The sequence below is a fragment of the Aedes albopictus genome, chromosome 3 (genome assembly GCF_035046485.1).
Source record: "Aedes albopictus strain Foshan chromosome 3, AalbF5, whole genome shotgun sequence".
Taxonomy (NCBI): domain Eukaryota; kingdom Metazoa; phylum Arthropoda; class Insecta; order Diptera; family Culicidae; genus Aedes; species Aedes albopictus.
The window spans coordinates 273,869,971-273,892,286 of record NC_085138.1 but is presented as its reverse complement, the minus strand read 5'-3'; positions in this window follow the sequence as shown (position 1 = coordinate 273,892,286).

The following is a 22,316-nucleotide window of genomic DNA, read 5'->3' as shown; positions in this document are numbered from 1 at the left end:
TATGTTGCTACATTGTATGGTTTTGTGCCACTGCTAACAGAAGTTTCTCGCGTATGATCAGTTTTTAAGAGTTTCATGAAATACTTCACAATTTATGTTACGTAAAAAGTTATAGATTAAGGTCATCCAAATTGTTTTAGAATTGTGAAGAGTATTTTAACTTGACGCCAATTTTATCTCAAGAACTTAACTACATTTATTATTTCGTAATAAACTATCGTTTACATTTTTATAATAAAACAGTATGTCGTAGTAATTCGGAGGATTTAGCATATTCACATTGATAATATACGGTCTAAATAAATTAATGATGTTCACCAAATCGTGCCATTCCAAGATCTACTTTCTGCTTGCGTAGGCTTCCTTTCGAGTACAAAAAAAAACGGTTTTGTTTTGTTGCAAGAAAATTACATCATTGCGAAAAGACAAGCATTTTGAACTGTATTCATAATAAGAAGACCTGGGACAAGGAGATATTGTCCTGTTTGGTCGTTGTTTTGCATTGTTGCTAGAGTTGAACGATGGTTGTGGTATGTTTAGGGATGAGTGAATATGCTCATAAAAAGGCCGTCCCAAAGAAACTGAGCGTAGGCGCTACAAGAGAATACGACAAAGATGCGTTCCCAAAAACTCAACAGCCAAGGTTTAATCAAGCATATTTGGCCGAAGTATGACTTTTTCGGCAAGGGCTAGGGGGGGTGGTGGTAAGACGGACCGGGTGGGTAAGACGGACCACCGACTAGTTCTGTCACATAAGAGCTGAAATTTGGCTTTCTTATACGATTAACTATATCTTATTATCAGTTGACGATTATTGAACCATTTCATGAGAGAATACATATGTCAAAAGTGCAAAAAATAAACAATTGTTTACCTGGCTACACGCTTTTGTAATGGGATCTAATTTTTTGGCGGCAATAAATAAGCTTTTTTAACATTAAATTGCTAAGTTTTCGCATTTTATTTTGAGTTTCCCAGCTGTTTTAAACTGTTCCGTGTTATACACAACGAAATTCAGATGAATTTCATAGATTATGGATAACGGCGGTGAAATGAATATTTTGCGTTGTGTGGGGGTAAGACGGTCCCGCCTTGAGGGTGGGTAAGACGGACAGTGTAGGGGTTACTTTGATAGTGCCATGAGAAACACATTAAAACCCACACATTGTTCACAGATTGAAATCTATGGAGTACAAAAATGATTGTGGAAGCCGTGTAAAGCATTTCATATTATTTTTTTGTTCAAAAATTCATTATATTAGATGTTTTGTTGCTGGAATAGTTTGAACTTCGTAAAATTAACCGAGCATTGCATACTGTTAGGCGTTTAATAGTGTATGGAGGTTTCCAATTTACAAAATAGATTTTAATTTGCAAAAACACGTTTCGCTATGAGATTCAAAGCCAAATTTAGATTCTACAATGTTTGATCTACCGAATATAAACGGCCATAAACATCATTTAACACAGTTAATGGCTTATTTGCTAATTTTCCAAACGTGTCCATCTTACCCACCCTACCGGTCCGTCTTACCCACACCGTTGAAAATCATACATTTCGAGATCACTTTTTAATTATCTCAAAAGTCATGGAAAACCAAATTTTATTGCAAAATCGGCTTACATACTGTAAAGTACCTTAGTTGTAGTAAATAGTATGAAGATAAAATTTTAATTATCGCATTGTTTACACTGTCAAAATAGAGTGTTTCCTAAACATGTCCGTCTTACCCCCACCCCCGCTACGAACAAAACAAGAAGTACAAGTGGCAAAACATGATACAATGATGAATGGATCAACATGATACACAACCGGTTTGCTTGTTCTTGGTTTTGTAACACGGCAGGCTTGGGTCTTATTTGAAATGTTGGTTCTTGACTATTTTATTCCTTCTTCATACTTATTCAGTATTTCAGTTTATTAGCTGAATCCATAGGTTTCAACAAGTTTGTGATATTGTCACAATATGACAATATGGTGTGCGCGTGAAGTGTGATCACAACGAAAAGCGTGATAAGTGAACAGTAGTGAGATCATTCTACCTTCGGTGGACAGGGTGAATATTCAGAGACCGTGCAGTGCCAAATGTGTGACCAGTGTTTATGTGCGCTGTTTGTAGCAAGAACCGGAAGTAATCCCTTCGACCTCGGCAAATGCAGACACAAAGTCCCCGGCTCGTTGACATACCTTTGGACAACAAGCATTACTCAACAGATGGGTGAGATTGTTCCAGCATAGATTACTCAGTTATATTTGCAATTATATTTATATTTTACACATATTCAACTGCACATACGGAGCGTTTGGTACGGTATGTCCACGCATCCCTCCACCCCTGTAGATTCTAGAATTCTTTATTACACCAACGAACCTAACCTCAAAATGACTGACAAATCTCAGGTTATTTTGACAGATGTAACATGAGCATGAAAAGGACGGCAATAAGATCGATAAAGTAGAACATATGACCCGTCTTTTTCGTGCATGTGTGTGGTCTGTCAAAATGACCTGAGAATTGTCAGGCATTTTCATGGCTAGCTATGTTGGTGTAATGAAGAATTGTTTCGATGCTTGATTTGACATTCAAAAGTCGAGGCATTTCCAAGAATCATCTTTGCGACAAATACTGCGCAGTATGCCTCGCCACTTTGACGCTTGTGTCATATCCTTGATATGCCACAAGCTTCAATATTGACAAGAAAAATAATCGAGCTTAATCTAACTTGATTATTTTCCAGGATGCTTTCTTGTACTGGCTGCGTTTGTATTAGATAAGATTAGATTAGATTAGATTTGTCACAATATGACAATACTCTGGGAAACAACAAAATGTTAAAGCAAATTTCACAACCTGTTGGCACAAATATGGTTTCCCGAGCAGAGGAGAATACCAGATTCATATCAACAGAATCACATAGCCTGTTTTTATATCATAATTTGTTATTATCAACTTACCAAAGTATAACTTTTTTATAACATGTTTTGTTGGGCAATCTTGTTTTGTTATAACCCTTCCGTTACCAACCCCCCTAACGAGAGTGCGAAAAAACACTCTTTTCGCTATATTTTTTTTGTTTTTCAATATTTTTCAACTCTTAGGAGAATTTCTTGGCTTTTCAGTCCGATTGTGAGATCAAAAACACCTTATGTTCTCTTACTCCGACGTTTCGATCCGTATCGGATCTTTTTCAAGGAATCGAGTTTTTGGTCGTTTTTTCGTCATGTAGATTTTTCAATCTTTCAACCGTCATTCGATACTCTAGTTTCCCGTCCGTTTTCATCCGGAAAACCGTAACTTAAACCACTAGGGATCGGGATTCGGACCTCTTTCGTTACTGTATGCCTACTGTAGGCATACAGTAACGAAAGAGGTCCGAATCCCGATCCCTAGTGGTTTAAGTTACGGTTTTCCGGATGAAAACGGACGGGAAACTAGAGTATCGAATGACGGTTGAAAGATTGAAAAATCTACATGACGAAAAAACGACCAAAAACTCGATTCCTTGAAAAAGATCCGATACGGATCGAAACGTCGGAGTAAGAGAACATAAGGTGTTTTTGATCTCACAATCGGACTGAAAAGCCAAGAAATTCTCCTAAGAATACACCAAGAACAGTCGTAATCCATCAACGAATATTTTTCAACCAAATTTTGACACAAGAAGCGGATATCCTTCTAGTTTAGGGATTTTCCAGGGATTTTTGGAATGACCACCTGGTTCCGGAGTTATTCCGGAATCAAAATTGGTCATTGGAATTGGCCATATGTATTGGATGGGGCCGGGTCACAACGTCCGAGGCCATACAGTCCCGGACATTAGGTCGCGTTTTTTTGCGAAATAGCGTCCAAAAGTTTAGATGCGTCATAATATCCTATGTGCCTTCTTTCCTTGGACTTCGTGGCGTATCTGCAAGTTCGGACGTTATGCCCCGAAAAAATGCGCCATAAAGTCCTGGGACTTTATGGCCTCGGACGTTATGATACTGCGCCGTATTGGATAAAGTGAATATTCGATATGAGAACAGTTTAGTTTTTAGACCTAAATGAACTAGAATGATAGAAACATATGTCTAGAAGTCCATACTGGTCACTAAGTGCCTTGGAACCAGTTTTACGGATGTTCCGGGGAACCGGTTCCGGGGTCAATTTTTGAATATGATTCAATACCATCATGCGACACCTCAAACTTCGTGATTTTTCAAGATACATCATTATGAACTGTTTTTGTGTTATCCGAAATACTTTTGGCCATTTTGGAACCGATAGGCGGATTTCACGGGAATTGGTTCCGGTTGTTCCGGGATCAATTTTTGAATATGATTCAATACCATCATGCGACACCTCAAACTTCGTGATTTTTGAAGATACATCATTCTGAACTGTTTTTCTGTTATCCGAAATACTTTTGGCCATTTTGGAACCGATAGGCGGATTTCACGGGAGTTGGTTCCGGTGGTCCCGGGGTCAAATTTTCTAAGATGAATAAACACCATCATGCGACATCTCAAACTCCATGATTTTGAAAGTTATAGAATATTATTACGATGATTGGTAATTTAGAATACATTTGGACATTTTGGAATCGGTTTACTGATTTCCCGTAATCCAGCAGCCAACCAATGTTTTTTTCCAACATTTCCACCCAGGACTCATCCAGAAATTTTTACTGTAATACCTCTCGGAAATCATCTAGGGTTTCTTCATATAATTTCACCTGAGGATCCTTCGAAAACTTTTGAGTTGATTCAAGGCAATCTTTCTACGATTCTTCCAGAAGTTACTACACAGACATTATACTGTGATATCTAAAAAAAAATCCCATGTAATTCCTCCTGGAGCTCCAGCTGGGATTTCGCAAGCGATTTCTATTACGATTCTTTCAGGAATGCCTGCTAGGACTCCTCCAGAAAGTTTTACTGTGATACCTGCAGGAAAACTTCCATAGATTTCTCTTGACATTCTTGCTGGGATAATCTTTAGAAGTATTCTGGAGAAATCCGTGAAAGAGTCTTTGAAGGAATTGCAGGCAATCAATTCTTGGAGGTAGGCCGAAACGAGTTCTTGGAGGAATCCCATGAGGAATTTCTCGAGAAATCCCAGGCCAAAATTTTCTGAAGGAGATCCTGGAGGAATCACCGGAGAAACTTATGGAAGAATCTCAAGAAGATTGTCTTGAATAACCTCACCAAGAATTCTTGAAAAAACCCAATATAAATCTCGAGAGAAATCCCTAGAAGAATTGCGGGAGGTGTCATAGATGGAATTCCTAGAAAAATCCTAGGAGGGATAGCTGGAGGAATCTCTGCAAAAATGTCTGGTGAAACTTCAGGAATGCCTGGAAAAAACTCAAGAGAAGCACATTGAAGAAATATCTGGAGGAATCCATGAAGGAATAACTAGAGAATTCACTGGAAGAATCGATAGAGGTATTCCTTGAAAACCCCATGGAGAAGGCCTTGAAGAAATACCAGGAGGAAGTATTTTGGATAACACAAAAACAGCTCAAAATGATCTTGGAAAACCACATCTCAAAATATCTTGGAAAACCACGAAATTCGAGGTGTCGCATGATACTGTTTCGTTCACATTCGAAAAATGGAACCCAGAACCGCTAGAATCATTCCCCGGTAATCAGTTTGTCGGTTCCAAAATGGCGAGAAGTATTCCATGCAACGCAAAACTAGCACATAATGGTGTATTTTGAAAACCGCGATGTTTGAAATTCCAAATGACAGTATTGCACCATTTCCAAAACTTTTCCCCGGAACTGGATTACGGAAAATCGGTAAACCGATTCCAAAATGTCCAAATGAATTATAAATGGCCAATCATCGTAATAATATTCTATAACTTTCACAATCATGAAGTTTTATATATCGCATGATGGTGTTTATTCATCTTAAAAAATTTGATCCTGGGACCACCGGAACCAATTCCCGTGAAATCCGCCTATCGGTTCCAAAATGGCCAAAAGTATTTCGGATAACACAAAAACAGTTCAGAATGATGTATCTTGAAAAATCACGAAGTTTGAGGTGTCGCATGATGGTATTGAATCATATTCAAAAATTGACCCGGGACCACTGGAACCGGTTCCCCGGAACATCCGTAAAACTCGTTCCAAGGCACTTAGTGACCAGTATGGACTTCTAGACATATGTTTCTATCATTTTAGTTCATTTAGGTCTAAAAACTAAACTGTTCTCATATCGAATATTCACTTTATCCAATATGACCAATTCCAATGACCCATTTTGATTCCGGAATAACTCCGGAACCAGGTGGCCATTCCAAAAATCACTGGAAAATCCCTAAACTAGAAGGATATCCGCTTCTTGTGTCAAAATTTGGTTGAAAAATATTGAAAAACAAAAAAGTTATAACGGAAAGAGTGTTTTTTCGCACTCTCGTTATGGGGGGGGAGGTGACGGAAGGGATAATCAAGTTATTGAGATTCATCTACTAAATATTAATTCAATAATATACTCTGTTGTAGACCAAGTTTTGTTATTATTCTATAATTGCAAATGTACAAATATGTGATGAACTATAACACAACAATAACAAGTTTTCAAATTCACTGCAAGATTCTTTGTTATTAAATTGTTACTACCAGGAACATTATTTTGTTATGATTTTTGTAAGACAAGTTTATAGCATAATAAGATATGTTAATAACATAAAAATTACTGATTCCATTATACAGTTATTATGCCAAAATAACATATTTTAGCATATTTTTTTCTTCTGCTCGGGTTATCTAGTTATGTACACTAAAACCTCCATTTTGGTAATGCGCCGGGTTTGCCTGAATAGATTTTTTACCCTAATGGATTGGAATATGCAGTGTTCCAGAGGGCTTTCAAGGAAGTTTTAGGTTGGGAGGTATTACAGGAGGCTTAAGAGAGCTTCGGAATGTCTCAGGTGTTTGACAGCGGGTCTGAGGGGGCATTTACAGGGGATTTTGGAGAGTCTCCAGTGCGTTGCATGGGGCCCGAGGGGTTTCGGAGGCATTTCAGGAAGCTTCAGAGGATTTTCTGAGGGTTTCGGAAGTGTTACATGGGCCTTTTAGGGGGTTTCTGGTGGCGTTTTAGGAAGATTCAGAGGATTTTCAACGGGTATAGTTAGCGTTACCGAGGGTCGGAAAGTGTTTTGGAGACATTTCAGGAAGTTTCAGATGATTTTCAGCGAGGGCGACCCCTCAACTTCACACGCTACTTCTTTCCCGTAAAACAATATTATCCTTTATCTTCAGTACTCCAACTGTTATGAACAATATCAAATCCCATTTTTATAACGTTGCCTAAATTTACGTAACATAAGTCGATTTTATCTAAATGAATTCTACCTACATGAAGGACAGGTTTCAATGTATACAAGTGACAACCTATTTTATATGAACGCGGCATCTAACAGCATGGGAATGCTGTAAAGCCAAACTTTTCACCGCACAGACTGTCTGGCATCTCTTCGCCTTCGTTCAACCATAATTACGCTCATTTAACCCACAAAGTTGTCGTCACTTGTTGGCCAAATAATAAATTTGATATATGATCAGTAATTAAATTAAGCATTTTTTAGCATCACTCAACGAAAAAAAAAACCTTTTCTATTACCCTCGCTGACACGGTCGTTATTTTCAGTCATACGCACCTACTAAATCTCTCTGTTTCAACACTCTAGTGGTTACTTACAATAATAGATAAAGAAGCATGTATAATTCATCCATTGTCCAGCGCCCATTTAATTGTGTCCATTCTCTCTAGTAAAACTACTGCAGCGAGATTTTATTTCTCCAACAACGATCCGACCACACACAAGGTCCCGCGAGAGGTGGTCCATAAATGGAGGTCGTGAGAGAAGTGAGGAATATTCAAAAAATAAAATGTCATGAATGCCATATTTGGGAGAAATAAGCAAAAGAGGTAAGTTGAGATATGTTATAAAAGATCACGGCATGTATCGCGTCCAAAACTTGACAACAAGAATCTTTACTATCAGATGGCACCAGCTATCTTGATTTTTTTTCTAATGACATTCAAAGGCAATTATACATCTAATATGACTGTTTTAGACTATGAGTCTCTCACATTAATCTTTACCATCTCAGGTGTAAGATGCACACTAACGCAGTATTCCATTTCATCCAGCCAGACAAGGCTGTGTGGTCCATTCTCGTATAGGTATCTAACTGCTTTCATTCCGGTGCTGGTCCTCGAATGCAGTGGGGGAGAAATTAATCCATATCACCTGTCAACTTCGATCTGTCAGCTTAATGTTAAGGGGCGTTGTCGCTTCAGACTCGATGATATTTGCTCGAACAAGTGAATAAGATTAGCCGAAGATATGATACAGGAAGTATCAACGACGGTGTTATGCCTTTAACCCTAAAAGGGATACCTGGGGTCCATTGGACCCCATGCGCCTTTCAGAGCTCGTCTTTGATGGAACACACTCAGCGAGGTGACGAAACTGAAGCCATGAAGGTATCCCTTTTAGGATTAAGAAGCATAATAAGTCGTTTCCGACATTCCATAACAGTGCTGAAGTCTGGTGAACTATCTAGCTCATTCGGATCTCACCAATAGCTGCAACAAGGTTACGGACTTTCATGCTTACAACATCACACTCCAAGAGGTACAGTGAGACGGGCCGAAAGTTCAAATTTCATGGAATCCGGTTAATTTTCATGCTTTGTGCATTACATGTAAATAATCGCCAGGTGGTAATGAGCAGTGGCATGTCACCAAATCTTGCATGGCTAAGGCCTCGGCATCTTGGCTGCCAAATCCACAATTTTTAAAATAAAACTTTTAACAGAACACAAAAAATAGACAAGACAATGAGTTATTACACGATTTGTGTACTTTTTAAAAAGAGAGGGAGCTATTCAGAATCAATATTATGCATAATAACACGTAAGAATGACGCTAACTAAGTATGGCAGCGGTGGCCAGAAGGCATTTGTAGGGGTGAGTAAAGGGAGGTTTCAAGGGAGTTTAAAGTGACTCCTTGGGGTTTTAGAAGGTATCCAAAAGTCCCAGGGGATTTCAGAGGGTCTCGGGGGTTCCATGGGGCTCCAGGGGGCCTTAGGGGCGCTTTCAGAGGATCTCAAGAATTTTCGGGGGTCTTAGAGGCGTTCCAAGGGGTTTCAGAGGATTCTCAGTGGCGTTTCAGAGGGTTTCAGGGAGTACCATGAGGTCTCAGGGGCGTTCACGAGGGTCTCAGCTTGGAGATCATCACCGTACATTGACGATTGGGTTGATTCGAAGCTTGAGATCACTTATTCGTGCGAAATGCTAACTCCATGTTGAATTTTTTTATCGTAGGAAGGGCGGACATTTCAGGGGAGTTTTAAAAGGGTCAAGAGGCGCTTACGAAGTATTCAGAGCTCCAGAATCGCACCTGAAACCCCCTTAAATGCATTCAATTATCTTTAAATACTCTTCTGGCAGGGATGTTTTCGATCACCTACTAAAGGGTAAAACGGTCAAAATTTGGTCGCACAATTTGTTTCCTAACTTGAGACTGCGTACACCAAAACAGCTGATTTTTGGACCAGTAATGGTACATTCTATTTAGCTTATACCATAAAATTTTCATCAAAATCGATTTAGTATTTGTGGAGATATTGTGAATCCTGAAAACTGCAATTTTAAAATTTGGTACAAAGAGGATTAAAAATAAGAACACATTTTTACTCTTTTATTTATAGAGTCAGAAATACTGAACCAATTTCAATGAAAATTTTTCTGTATGTAAAGTATACATATCGAAATGTTGTGTAAAAATTTTATTCAATTTGATCCAGCCGTTAAAAAGTTATATTTGTTTAAGTGGTCAAATTTTGTCAAATTTTATCAAGTCAAGTCAAATTTTGGTCACACACTTTTTTTCATAACTTTAGACTGCGTACACCAAAACAGCTGATTTTTAAATCAGTTATGGTACATTATATGTAGCTTGTACCATAAAATTTTCATCAAAATCGGTCTAGTATTTGCGGAGATATTGTTGATCCCTGAGATCTGTAATTTTAAAATTTTGTGCAAAGAGGATTCACATATAAGAACACATTTTCACTGTTTTATTTATAGAGCCAGAGATACTTAACCGATTTCAATGAAAATTTTTCTGTATGTGAAGTACGCATATCAAAATATTGTGTAAAAATTTCATTCAATTTTATCCAGCCGTTACAACGTTATATTTGCTTAAGTGGCACCCGGTCAATTTTTTTCATATTCAAACTGCTACAACTTTGAAAGTATTCATACAAAATGGCTCAAAATTTTACTAAGAATATATTTTCATAATAGTATTATACTATAAAATTTTGATAAAAATCGGAGCAGTATTGGTAGTTCTATAATCAAAATTGTGCTCGACTGACCTTAAATTTCCAAAAATTTACTATGGAGCGCCTTTGTACAAAATTTTAAAAAAGTAGATCGATGGTTTTATCTATATATCAACCAATACCTAATCGATTTTGATGAAAATTGTATGGTATAAGCTATATAATGTAGCATTACTGGTCCAAAAATCAGCTGTTTTGGTGTACGCAGTCTAAAGTTATGAACAAAATTGTGTGACCAAATTTTGACCGTATAACCCTTTAATCGTTTGACTCATTTGTTCATAACTCAGTTCAAAAACCTAATATTGAAATGTGGTGTTCTACAAACTTATAGATTACAGTTTTTCCTACAATTATCACCATGAACGTCATATTCTACCTTTTATATATACAGCGCTAGAGCGCTAGTATCACCTACTCATACTAAACGATAAAAAATCCGATCGCTTAGTATGAGTAGGTGGTACTAACACTTTTAAGACGTAAATATTAAAGTTAGAATATGGCGTCCCTGGTGATAATTGTAAGAAAAACACTAATCTACAACTTTGCTAAACACAACATTTCAATATTAGGTTTTTGAACTGAGTTATGGACAAATGAGTCAAACGATTGCCAGCTGATCGAAAACATCCTCGCCTTCTGGAACCTACAGGAAAAACTTTTATTAAGTTGGTACGAGATGTTGCCTAATTGGCAAATTAAGAGATGAAATTTGTCTATTAGCAACATTTCGTGCCTACTAACTAATTAAAAGTTTTTCAGTAATATTTCAGACTAACTAGAAAATCTGTTGAAATGCCAGTAAAGGGCAATATGTATCATTGTACCCTTCTGGAACCCCCTAGATTTTACCTAGACCGTCTACCTCCATAAACATTATAAAACGCCCTTGAAAACTCTCTAAAAATCCTTCAAACCCCCTTGTAGCCCCATTGAACGCGTTGAAGAACCTTCTCAATCCCCTGAGACCCACTGAAACGCCCTTGAGACCCCCTGAAAACACCGTCAGAACCCTTGAACGCTTCTGGAAACCCCCTTAGATCCCCTGGAATGACCCCTAGGCTCCCTCAACCTTCTCTGCAACCCCTCAAAACTTCCCCAAACCCCAAAATTCTCCTGAGGCACCTCGAAATCCCTTGAGTGCCCTTGAAATGGCTATCGAATCCTTTGAAGCCTCTGAAACGCTTCTGAGACCTCCTGAAACTCCCTGGAACCTCCCGAGGCCTCCCTGAAACCTCTCGAAACGCCTTTGAAATCCTCCGAAACGCCCTCTGAAGCCATCTGGAATCATATGAAAACTTTTTGAAACCGATGCTGGGTCATTAGGCCGAAGGTCATTAGGCCGAAGGCCATTAGGCCGGAGGTCATTAGGCCGAATGGTCATTAGGCCGAATGGTCACTAGGCCGAATGGTCATCAGGCCGAATGGTCATCAGGACGAATTGAAAATCAGCCGTTATGAGCCTGTAAAAAGATTTTTTGCCGAAAAAAAATTTTTTGCCGAAAACTACTTTCACAATGAAACTAGAAAGAATAGCCTATGTCTTAAAGAAGGAAAAATTTATGAATTGAATATCAGCAGTTTCCGCGCCAAAAACTATTTTAGCAATGATACTAGAAAGAACAGCCTATGTTTAAAAGAAGGAAAAATTCATGGGTAAAATATCAGTAGATTCAGCATCAATAAAGTATCTTCGTGCCTGTCACACGATATACACATGCAAAATGGTCATTTGCCGAGGAAGCTCTCAGTTAATAACTGTGGAAGTGTTCATAGAACACTAAGCTGAGAAGCAGGCTTTGTCTCAGTGGGGACGTAACGGTAAAAAGAAGACCCAATGATCATTCGGCCTGATGACCATTCGGCCTAATGACCATTCGGCCTAATGACCATTCGGCCTAATGACCATTCGGCCTAATGACCTTCGGCCTAATGACCTTCGGCCTAATGACCTTCGGCCGAATGGCCTGACACCAACCGCGTGAGCCCCCTGAAATTTTCATTAAACATCAAGAGCTATGTAAAATGTACGCATGAGAGGACGAAATCAAAAGGTACAATAGTAGTTTACGCAACAAGGTGCAGAATGACGATTTTTACAGCACGAGTCGTACATTTATCTAACGAGGCTTGCCGAGTTGGATAATTACGACGAATGCTGTAAAAATCGAGTTCTGCACCGAGTTGCGTACAACGTTTTTTGCAAGTTCATAAATTACTGCTTGAGGATAGTTTTCAACAAAACTTTTGCATCAAACTGCTCATAGCCATGTTTATGAAAATCTGATCATAGCAGGTTATACAGAGTAGTTGTCACAATTTTTCAAAACTGCGTTCAGAAAGCATCAAGAAGTTGATGAAAACTGAAAACAGTGCTGTAATGGTTCATTACGCAACGCAAATCAGTGCTGTAATGAACCATTACAGCACTATTAATTTGGTGTGGGAAAGTAGGCCTTTTCCTGTCAGATTTGCGTGAGGTAAAACAGCCTATTACGATGAGAAATTGCAAAAAGAATATTTCAAAACAAATGGCGTGAAAAACATTTTTAGATAGAAAATCTTACATGTTTGAAATTTTTTGTGATTTTTTATTTATTGAAAATTCCAAAACGAATCCGGAGCAATTATTGTAAGCTTCAAGAAATAAATAGCATGGTGAACTGGTTGGCACCTAATGAGGGCAATGGCTGATAATACTGCAAAATATATTTTTATTGAAAAAAAAAACTAATCTTCGAATGAGTGTAATCAGTTTCGTACCTTTTAATTCCGCCCTAGGTTGCTTATCCTTTGACAGATACGCGTATTTCGACTACCACTTGTAATCTTCCTCAGTGTCAGTCGAAATACGCGTATCTGTCAAAGGATAAGCAACCTTGGGCGGAATTAAAAGGTACGAAACTGATTACACTCATTCGAAGAGGGTATTCTGCATAGAGGGTTCGAAAAGTCGGTATTTTCTTGTTACTAATGCTAGTTTTATAATTTTCCGAAACAAACCAAGAAGCTTCTTGATTATGCTTGGTTTACATAAGAAAATAATAATCGTGATGGGTTTCTCAAACAAAAACAATTTGAAATAATTCACAGGGAACATCATGGTAAATAGCTAAGTATGGAAAATGAATCAAAATAAAAAAAATCAAGCTTAGACACAATCAGTGGATTTCTACACGAATTTATGATGGCCTAATAACTCTCACAAACATTTTGACGATATAGCGGAGTGGTACAGCTTTAAAGTCAAATTTTCTGTGTGAGTGAGCAGGCAAGCGTAAATTCGTGCAGAAGTTCATAGTTAACCCTCTAATACCCAAACCCGCCTTTAGACGGGGTATAATTTGAGCATTTTTGTAATTTATGTTTTGTGGAAAAACATTTTTTTTATATTTTTGGCTGATATTTAGGACCGTTTCGTATATCTCAAAATGGTTTTTGGTGTATTTTAAAGCGTATTTACATATTTTATATCATTGAAAAATTGATGTTTTAGTCACCTTTTAGAAGTAAGTAAAATTATTTTCCTGAAAATTACACGGAAAATAAGATTTTCTATAAAAAAAATTAAAATAATTATAAAATCTCAAAATGTTTACATTTCAACAAATCCGTACCCCAAATTGGCTTCCAGGAAAAATACTGAAGTTTGGGGATGTTCAAAAATAAAAATTAGAAAAATCAATAACTGAAATTCACGAAATCGAGAACTAAAAAGAATCATCTTCCAAAACATGTTTAAATCGATTTTAGACGACGAAAAATGATGTTTAGATCAAAATCAAAAATTTGGGTATTAGAGGGCTACATCCTTTAACACACAAATGTACAATAACACCATCCAGTCCCATCCAGTAGCCATATAATCTCAGCCATGATTTCAAAAGTTGACATTTAGCTGTTGTTCACCCCAGAGGCAACACCATCGTTTCATACTTCACCACTCATGCAAACCTGAAATACTGCACTATAACTCAACCCGACCCGACAAGCACGTGTTTTCTCAAATTCCCTAATTATATCAAGAAGATAGTTTCCGTGAGGCCCCTGGCGGTGCAACAACGTACTAGTGATGGGGTGGAATAGTAGAAATTATCAACCGAATGGTGTTTTAACCGCTACACGTCGTATTATAGTACCGAACGTTGTGTAGCTGTGGGAGTCCCGGCGCTCGAAACATACAACTTCTGCTCACCTCTCATGGTAGGTAAAGACCGTACCGTCCAACAAGAAATCTCATTCGGCTCCACTGCGCTAAGCTCCGAGCGTGTTCAGAGTTTAAGGCCAAGATAAGCAAATAAAATTACCGAAATAACGATTCCAGCGCACTGCATGAGATCACCTTGGGATCCACGGGGAACACGACCGTACCTTTCCAACCCCCCGCCACCCGTCCAAAGCATCGCCCATATGGTTTGGACACGACAGCCTCGTTCATTGGAAGCAAGTATCGAGCCAGCAGCAGCCAGAGCGTTATGCGAAGGAAAAACATGATATCTCAATTTTCCACAGAGTCTCGGAAATTATTAAAATTATTATACGCACGTACCCGACGAACAGCGACGTCTTATGCTGCTGTGTAGATCTTCTTCCCCCTTTCGGTTTGTAGAGAGAACTATCGGACACCTACCCCACTCGGGAACATAGTTTTAACATAAGAAAGACATTACCTCAACAAAATATTGTGAACTTTCTCAACTGGCTATAAAACGTCACACTTAAGCTCCCAGGGGGTGGCAGGCGCCTGGTTGCCTGCTGTTTGGCCATGCTTATGGTTTAGACAGTGTCATATTGGTGAATAGTCAAACATCATTGCCATACCCTAATGCAATATTCTGTTTTTTTTTTTATGCGTCATACATTTCTCTCCGATATTATACGCAACAGAAGACTTCATATATTCAAGAAGGTAAACGCACGGCTATTCAGCAATACCACGCCAAAGGTTGGATTGATCTAAGCTCTTTTTGTGATAAAGTTTCCATTTACTTTTAAGAAAATATCATACGTTCATGTTTTCATGTTAACCATATATGTATATGGACAGACATTTCAGTTTGTCTGTAGAATATCAGTTGGAGTTTTGAAAAATAATCATTAAGGAAAATTCGGATGAAATTTCAGAATGAATCCTGAGATGAATCCCTACATGAACCTTTGATATAGTTTCTTGATGAATCCTGGAAGGGATTCTTTACGGAATCAAAGAAGCATCCCTTTAGGAGTTCTGGGAGAAATATCAGCCGGAATTTCTGGAGGAATTCCTGAAGTTATTCCAGAAAAAATCCGAAAGGAATCTCTGGAGTAATTCCAGGAAAGTCCCGGCGAAAATCTAGGATGAATCGCTGGTAGGAATTTTGGTAAAAATTCGTGAAGAAATTCCGGCATAAATATCCAGGAAAAATTCTTACTTCAATCTGAGTCGTGAGCACCTGGTTGTTCAGAAGGCTTAAAACAGAATCTCCATCTTGGGCGATTCCTCGCTAATGCATTGACCTGTGGCCAGGTCAAATTTCTGTAGACTCATTTTAGTTTCTTGTTGAGGCTGTGCAACCATGAGCCTCTGAGCTTACCTCTACTGCATCAGCGATGGAGCTCCGCGTTGGAGATCCAGTTATGAGGCCACCAAGTACCAGTTATATACCGCAAACATCTATTAATGAAGACCTGCACTCTGCAGTCGTAGAGTATTACCCATTGATACACACCAGGTTTCACTGGCTTGCAGTAGCACAGTTCTCACGTTTGAGATGAAAATTTAGATTTTGATGCGTGCACAGTGGTTCCACCAGGGTTTGTAATTTTCGTTTCAGCGATACGAAATATGGCTATTCTCACGGCGGCGGGAGAGCTTATTTTCACTATTTTACTTGAGGAACAGTTTTCCCCTCCAGCACTTCTTTAGAGATTAGCGATTCATGATAACTGAAAATCGCTGCAACCTGCAGATAATTTCTTTTCGTTTTGTTAAATTTTCTCTCACCCAATTTTCACGAAAATCTTTTCAAAGCAGATTAACAAAAATTGTGTCCGCGACGGGATTCGAACCTGGAACACTACTAAAAACATACGCGACACGCGCACTCTATCCACACCACCACGCCAACCGCACAGAGGGTGTAGAAAATATAATGCATAAAACCAATCATCGTCGGCGTCATATGAGTCAAGGAAAGACAACATAATCGGCCGAAAAAGGGCAAACGAAATTCTCGCATCTTTGGGAGTGAGTGAAAAAATGTTTTCGCTCTGCTCTTTGTGCGGGAGATTTCTCAAGCCAGATTTTCGCTGAAAATTGGCGTGAGGGAGAATTCTATTTTCGTGAGAATGAGCGAAAATTCCGACCGCTGGGTTCCACCATAGGTCATTAATCCAAAAATTTGACCTTAATGAATCTGTGATATCATTGCGGAAACATCAAGTTTAATGCTTTAATAACTAGAGACAATCATTACTTTTATCAAATGTCTGCCGAAACTTTTCCGCAGAGCTCATTGTTTGGGGCTCCGCAGTGCCTCAAACGGGGAATTTCTTTCCGCAGAAAGAAACACAAGGTTTTCACTTAAAACACTTTATTGTACTTCTTACACTTTACTTGGCGTTGTCCAAGCCACGCCAACGCTTGTAAGTATACTTCACTTCACTTAGTACTTGACCGTTAGCCGGGTCAGAATAAACTGTTTCGTTGTTCGGTGGTGGTGCTCTCCTTTTATAGCACTCCGGAAGGCATCCAGAATGTTCTACAATATTCCCGGATAAAACATTCTAGAACCTTCCGTCGATCTGGCTGCACTGCTCGAACGAAGTAACTCACGGTCACTCACGAGCGGCCTGCACATGTTCTTCCAACTGGGTGCCGCCGCGATGAGGCTCGCGCGCTCGCAGCTGTCATCATCAATCATCATCGTCGGTGGTGAGTGGTCCCGCACTGGGATCGTTGTCGCCGCCGTGTTTACTTTTGTGGGAGCTCGAGTGACGCTGTTCGATCTCGTAGGGGAAAGTGGGGCACCAAAGCGTTTATGGGAAAGTGGGTCACTTTCGCCACCGGAGCGCCCGATGGGCGCGAACATACTGCCCCCGGGCTGGAAGCACTCTTGTCGAAGCAACGGCATTGGGTGACGGTTGGCTTCTCTGCGATTGAGTTGAAGCGATGGTCGACTCGTCGGAATGTTTCCCTGTTGTCTTCGTCGTGGCACTTTGACACAAGATATCTCCATCAGTTTGGATAATCCAGCGTGTCCTTCCTTGGATGGGCTGAGTTGCTCGACAATCATCTCACAGCAAACTTCCGCACTGATCAACTCGCCCACCAGAGCAGGCGTCGAAGCATTTGCAGAAGTCCTCGGTGGTGGTTTCGATGGCTTTGTGTGCCACTTCTTTGTGGCCTTCAGTCTTTGAAGCTCGTGGAACTTTCCCTTCTCGCTGTTACTGTCAAAAACCGTGACACGTACAGCAGTGCTTCGGGCCAACTTCACGCTGTTTAGAGTTCTACACTTCATTGTGTCCGACTCTGAGCCTTTGGGAAACACCGGGTTCATCGATATTTTCACCAACGACAACTTGGAGGGTTCGACCTGAACGGACTCCACTTGGTCGAAAAAGGGGTCGAGGGCTGTCACAAGTGAAAGCTCCCTGTGTGACAGCAGATGCGGTTCGTCTAGAACGATCTCCCATTGGATTGCAGCTGTTGCACTACTCAATGGCTTTACGTGCGACGGCTTATCCTGAGCGATCTTCACGTGTTTCGGGTTAGCTGCAGTGGAATCTGGAAGATCACTGCACGACTTGGAATGCTCCTTGTGAGCAGACTCTGGTTCCACGGCGGATGTCACAGTGCGCAGAGGGTATTCTACGCAGGACAAATCAGAGAGCTCCTCCTGAGCGGACTCTGATTCTCTCGTGCTTTCCGTGGACTCGATTGTACATGAGGCGTGGTTCGTCAGCTCCAGTCCGGACGATCTGGTCTGCATTCTCTGGAGGAAGTCGGACCCTTCGACGAATGTCGCAGTGTGAACGGGTTGTTCCTCATTGGACGGACCAGAGAGCTTCTCCTGAGCAGACTCTGGGTGCTTCACGGCTGCCACTGTTACAGTCTCGGTGCTAGCCTCCACTCGACGTAGCTGCTCGGAATACTCCTTCCGAGCAGATTCCGGATGCTCGACGGATGTCGTGGAATGGACGTTTGGATGTGGTCCCACACTTGCTTGTCGGGAGTGCTCCTCCTTATCGCACTCCAAGCGGTGTTGATGATCCACTTCATGCAGTAGACCAGGGCCTGCTGACTCATCAGACTTCACGGTGTAACTTGATGAGTCGGAGTGCTCCACCCGAGCGGACTCCGACTGGCGATGGTTCCGGATACTTACCGGTTTGCAGTGCTCCTTCTGAACATCCTTCGGTTGGTGGTTTGTTCTGGACGCGTCAGAGAGTTCCTTGAGACCAGACTGCGTTTGGTTGTGAATCCGCAAGCATCCTGAAGATATCCAATCCTTGCTGGCCGGTTGGATTACCTGGACGGGGATCGTAGTGCCACTCGATAGCTGCACACAGGACTGGCTGGATAGCTTCGTCGGTGTGAACTCTGTACGGAGGGAAGTCCGCTTCCAATCCGCGCCTTGTCGATCTTCAGTGCTTGGCACGTCACATCTCGTTGTGTGACGCGGGTCCTTCGTACATGTCGACCTATCGTGTTCTCTCTGAACGGTGCTCGATTCGTCCTTGGACGCCTCAGAGATTGCCGGCGGCTCTAGACTGGATGAGTCGTAGAGTTCTTCTGAGATGGACTCCACCTGATGCCGATCATGGAAACTAGCTCGGCACTCTCTCGGTTGCAACATGGCTGGTTTCTGGGTAGGTGTCACAGTGTGATTTGCTGGCGTCACACTGGACCGATTGGAACGCTCTCCCTGAGCGAATTCCACGTTGTTGACTTTCGTCGCAACGTGACCCGACGGTACAACGTTAAACTTGTCAGAGTGCTTCTCCCGAACAGGCTCGGATCGCTGCCTGCTTTGGAAGCTTTTCAAAACACGGACCTCACTCTCGCTGAGTTGGTACTCACCAGCCAAGCTCGCAGATAGCTTCTCTATCCTTAGCAGCGCTTCGATGTGTAGTCGGTCGAAGTCCATCTGCAGCTCTTCCTGTTCCTTGAACTCCGATGCAGGGATCCGGTCCAAGATCTCCTGGTGAAGCTTAGCGTACTCCTGGTAGTACGTGCCTAGTTTCTTCTCGTACACCCGCAGGAGCGACGATCTTACCTTCGACGGGTCGTGGTTCGCCTCCACCAGGTTTCCGATGACGTACCGGATCTTCCGCGTGACCTGTTCACGGAGATGGATGAGCAGCTGTGTCTCATGCATGACGGGGTCCTCAAATTCCGGTGTGCGGTGTCTCATCTCGAATGCTTCACCCCGTTCGCCCGTTCGGGTACACTTCACTTTGATGGTTGGTGATTGGTCGATAAGTTCTCTTTTCGGTGCCCACGCAAGAATTCACCGACGGTGCCGATCTCCTTTGACCAGGGGAACGATTTTGTTAGGGCCGAGCACCGCACTGATTGGCGGATGATCTTGTCCTTGGTGACGAGCAGGGACTGTCCCGCTTCCACTGATACCTCCTTGATCAGCAGAAAGCTTTGACGGTACCGATCACAAGGCTCGCTGACCGGTATAAACTTGTCTCCTTGGTTGTCTTGCCGGCGGCAAGAATGACACATCCAGTGCCGATCGTCCACTGACCGGCGGTAATTCCTCTCGCCCGTTAACCAGGGAAACACTTCTTCTGGGGCCGATGACCTCGTTGATCGGCAGGGAATCGTCTTCGTTGGTGCCTTTGCCTGCGGCAAAGATGTCACCCGTAATGCTCGTCGTAATCTGATCGACAGGTTTCCTCGACTGGTCGCCTCATTGACCAGCAGGACGCTTCGCTGCGGCCGACCGACTCTTCGGTACGTTGATGTCTTCACCGGCGGTAAGGATGTCACCGTTGATACCGATCTCTCGTCGTAACTTCTCGACTGGTCGCCTCGATGACCAGCAGGACGTTTCACCAGGACCGACTGACTCGTCAATCGGTGAGATTCCTTCGACGGGATGGTGTCTTTGCCGGCGGCAAAGAAGTCACCGTTGGTGCCGATCGTCCACAGATCGGCAGGGATTTCTCGACTGGTCGCCTCGATGACCAGGGGAATAACTCGCTGGTGCCGATCTCCTCGCTGACCGACAGGGATCCTCAGCTGGTCTCCTTGTTGACCAGGGGAACGTCGCACTTGTGCCGATCTCCTCGCTGACCGGCAGAAAATCCTTCAGGGGAAAGGTCTCGTTTTCACTGATCGCTCCTCGATCAGCAGAAAGCTTCGCTGGTACCGACCGACTCGTCGATCGGTAGAAATCCTCCGATGGATGGTGTCTTTGCCGGCGGCAAAGAAGACACCGTTGGTGCCGATCGTTCACAGATCGGCAGGGATTCCTCGACTGGTCGCCTCGATGACCAGGGGAGTAACTTACTAGTGCCGATCTCCTCGCTGACCGGCGGAAAATCCTCCAGGGGAAAGGGTCGCCTTTCCACTGATCGCTCCTCGACCAGCAGAAAGCTTCGCTGAGACCGACCGACTCGTCGATCGGTAGAAATACTCCGATGGGTGGTGTCTTTGCCGGCGGCAAAGAAGACACCGTTGGTGCCGATCGTCCACAGACCGGCAGGGATTCCTCGACTGGTCGCCTCGATGACCAGCAGGACGCTTCGACGGTGAACCGGGGACTGTAGGCCGGTTCCACTCCACAGGTACGGTATCCGGTTCGGACGGACCAAAATGTTTGGGGCTCCGCAGTGCCTCAAACGGGGAATTTCTTTCCGCAGAAAGAAACACAAGGTTTTCACTTAAAACACTTTATTGTACTTCTTACACTTTACTTGGCGTTGTCCAAGCCACGCCAACGCTTGTAAGTATACTTCACTTCACTTAGTACTTGACCGTTAGCCGGGTCAGAATAAACTGTTTCGTTGTTCGGTGGTGGTGCTCTCCTTTTATAGCACTCCGGAAGGCATCCAGAATGTTCTACAATATTCCCGGATAAAACATTCTAGAACCTTCCGTCGATCTGGCTGCACTGCTCGAACGAAGTAACTCACGGTCACTCACGAGCGGCCTGCACATGTTCTTCCAACTGGGTGCCGCCGCGATGAGGCTCGCGCGCTCGCAGCTGTCATCATCAATCATCATCGTCGGTGGTGAGTGGTCCCGCACTGGGATCGTTGTCGCCGCCGTGTTTACTTTTGTGGGAGCTCGAGTGACGCTGTTCGATCTCGTAGGGGAAAGTGGGGCACCAAAGCGTTTATGGGAAAGTGGGTCACTTTCGCCACCGGAGCGCCCGATGGGCGCGAACACTCATGAAAGTAGATGTTCTTGAATAGATTTTTTTTTTAATTTTGCTAATTTCAGTCCTATGCATTTATCACTCTATTAAAAAGTCTCATCCATTCGGCATGTATTTGATTGATTGTGTTCGATTCTTACATAGTTGAAATCGATGTTTATCACAAATTTAGATGCCATTCTTTATCATTTTATTTGAATAAGTGTGACTGAATTAGATGGTTTTCCACAAGGTATAAAAAACTGAAAATTTTCAACAAGCCGAAAAAATTGTTTCCCCTTTCGATCCCTTCGGACGTTCTTCTATAAAACCTCCCTATAATCTTAAACAATGATTTACTGGTGAATTTGGCTGCAACCGTTTGCGACCAGATTGGTGGAAGTCACTTGTGACGCAAGTGACGTACTTTCAATTTATTCAATTTATTCAAATTAACAAATAGGGTAATTCGCTAATTGTTGAACACCACCCAAATGTTGAACAGTTTCTGAAAATTTTATTATAAATCTAACTTAAGTAATTTTCGCTCAACGTAAACGTATGATGCAGATGCGGATACATGTGTGTCACGATATT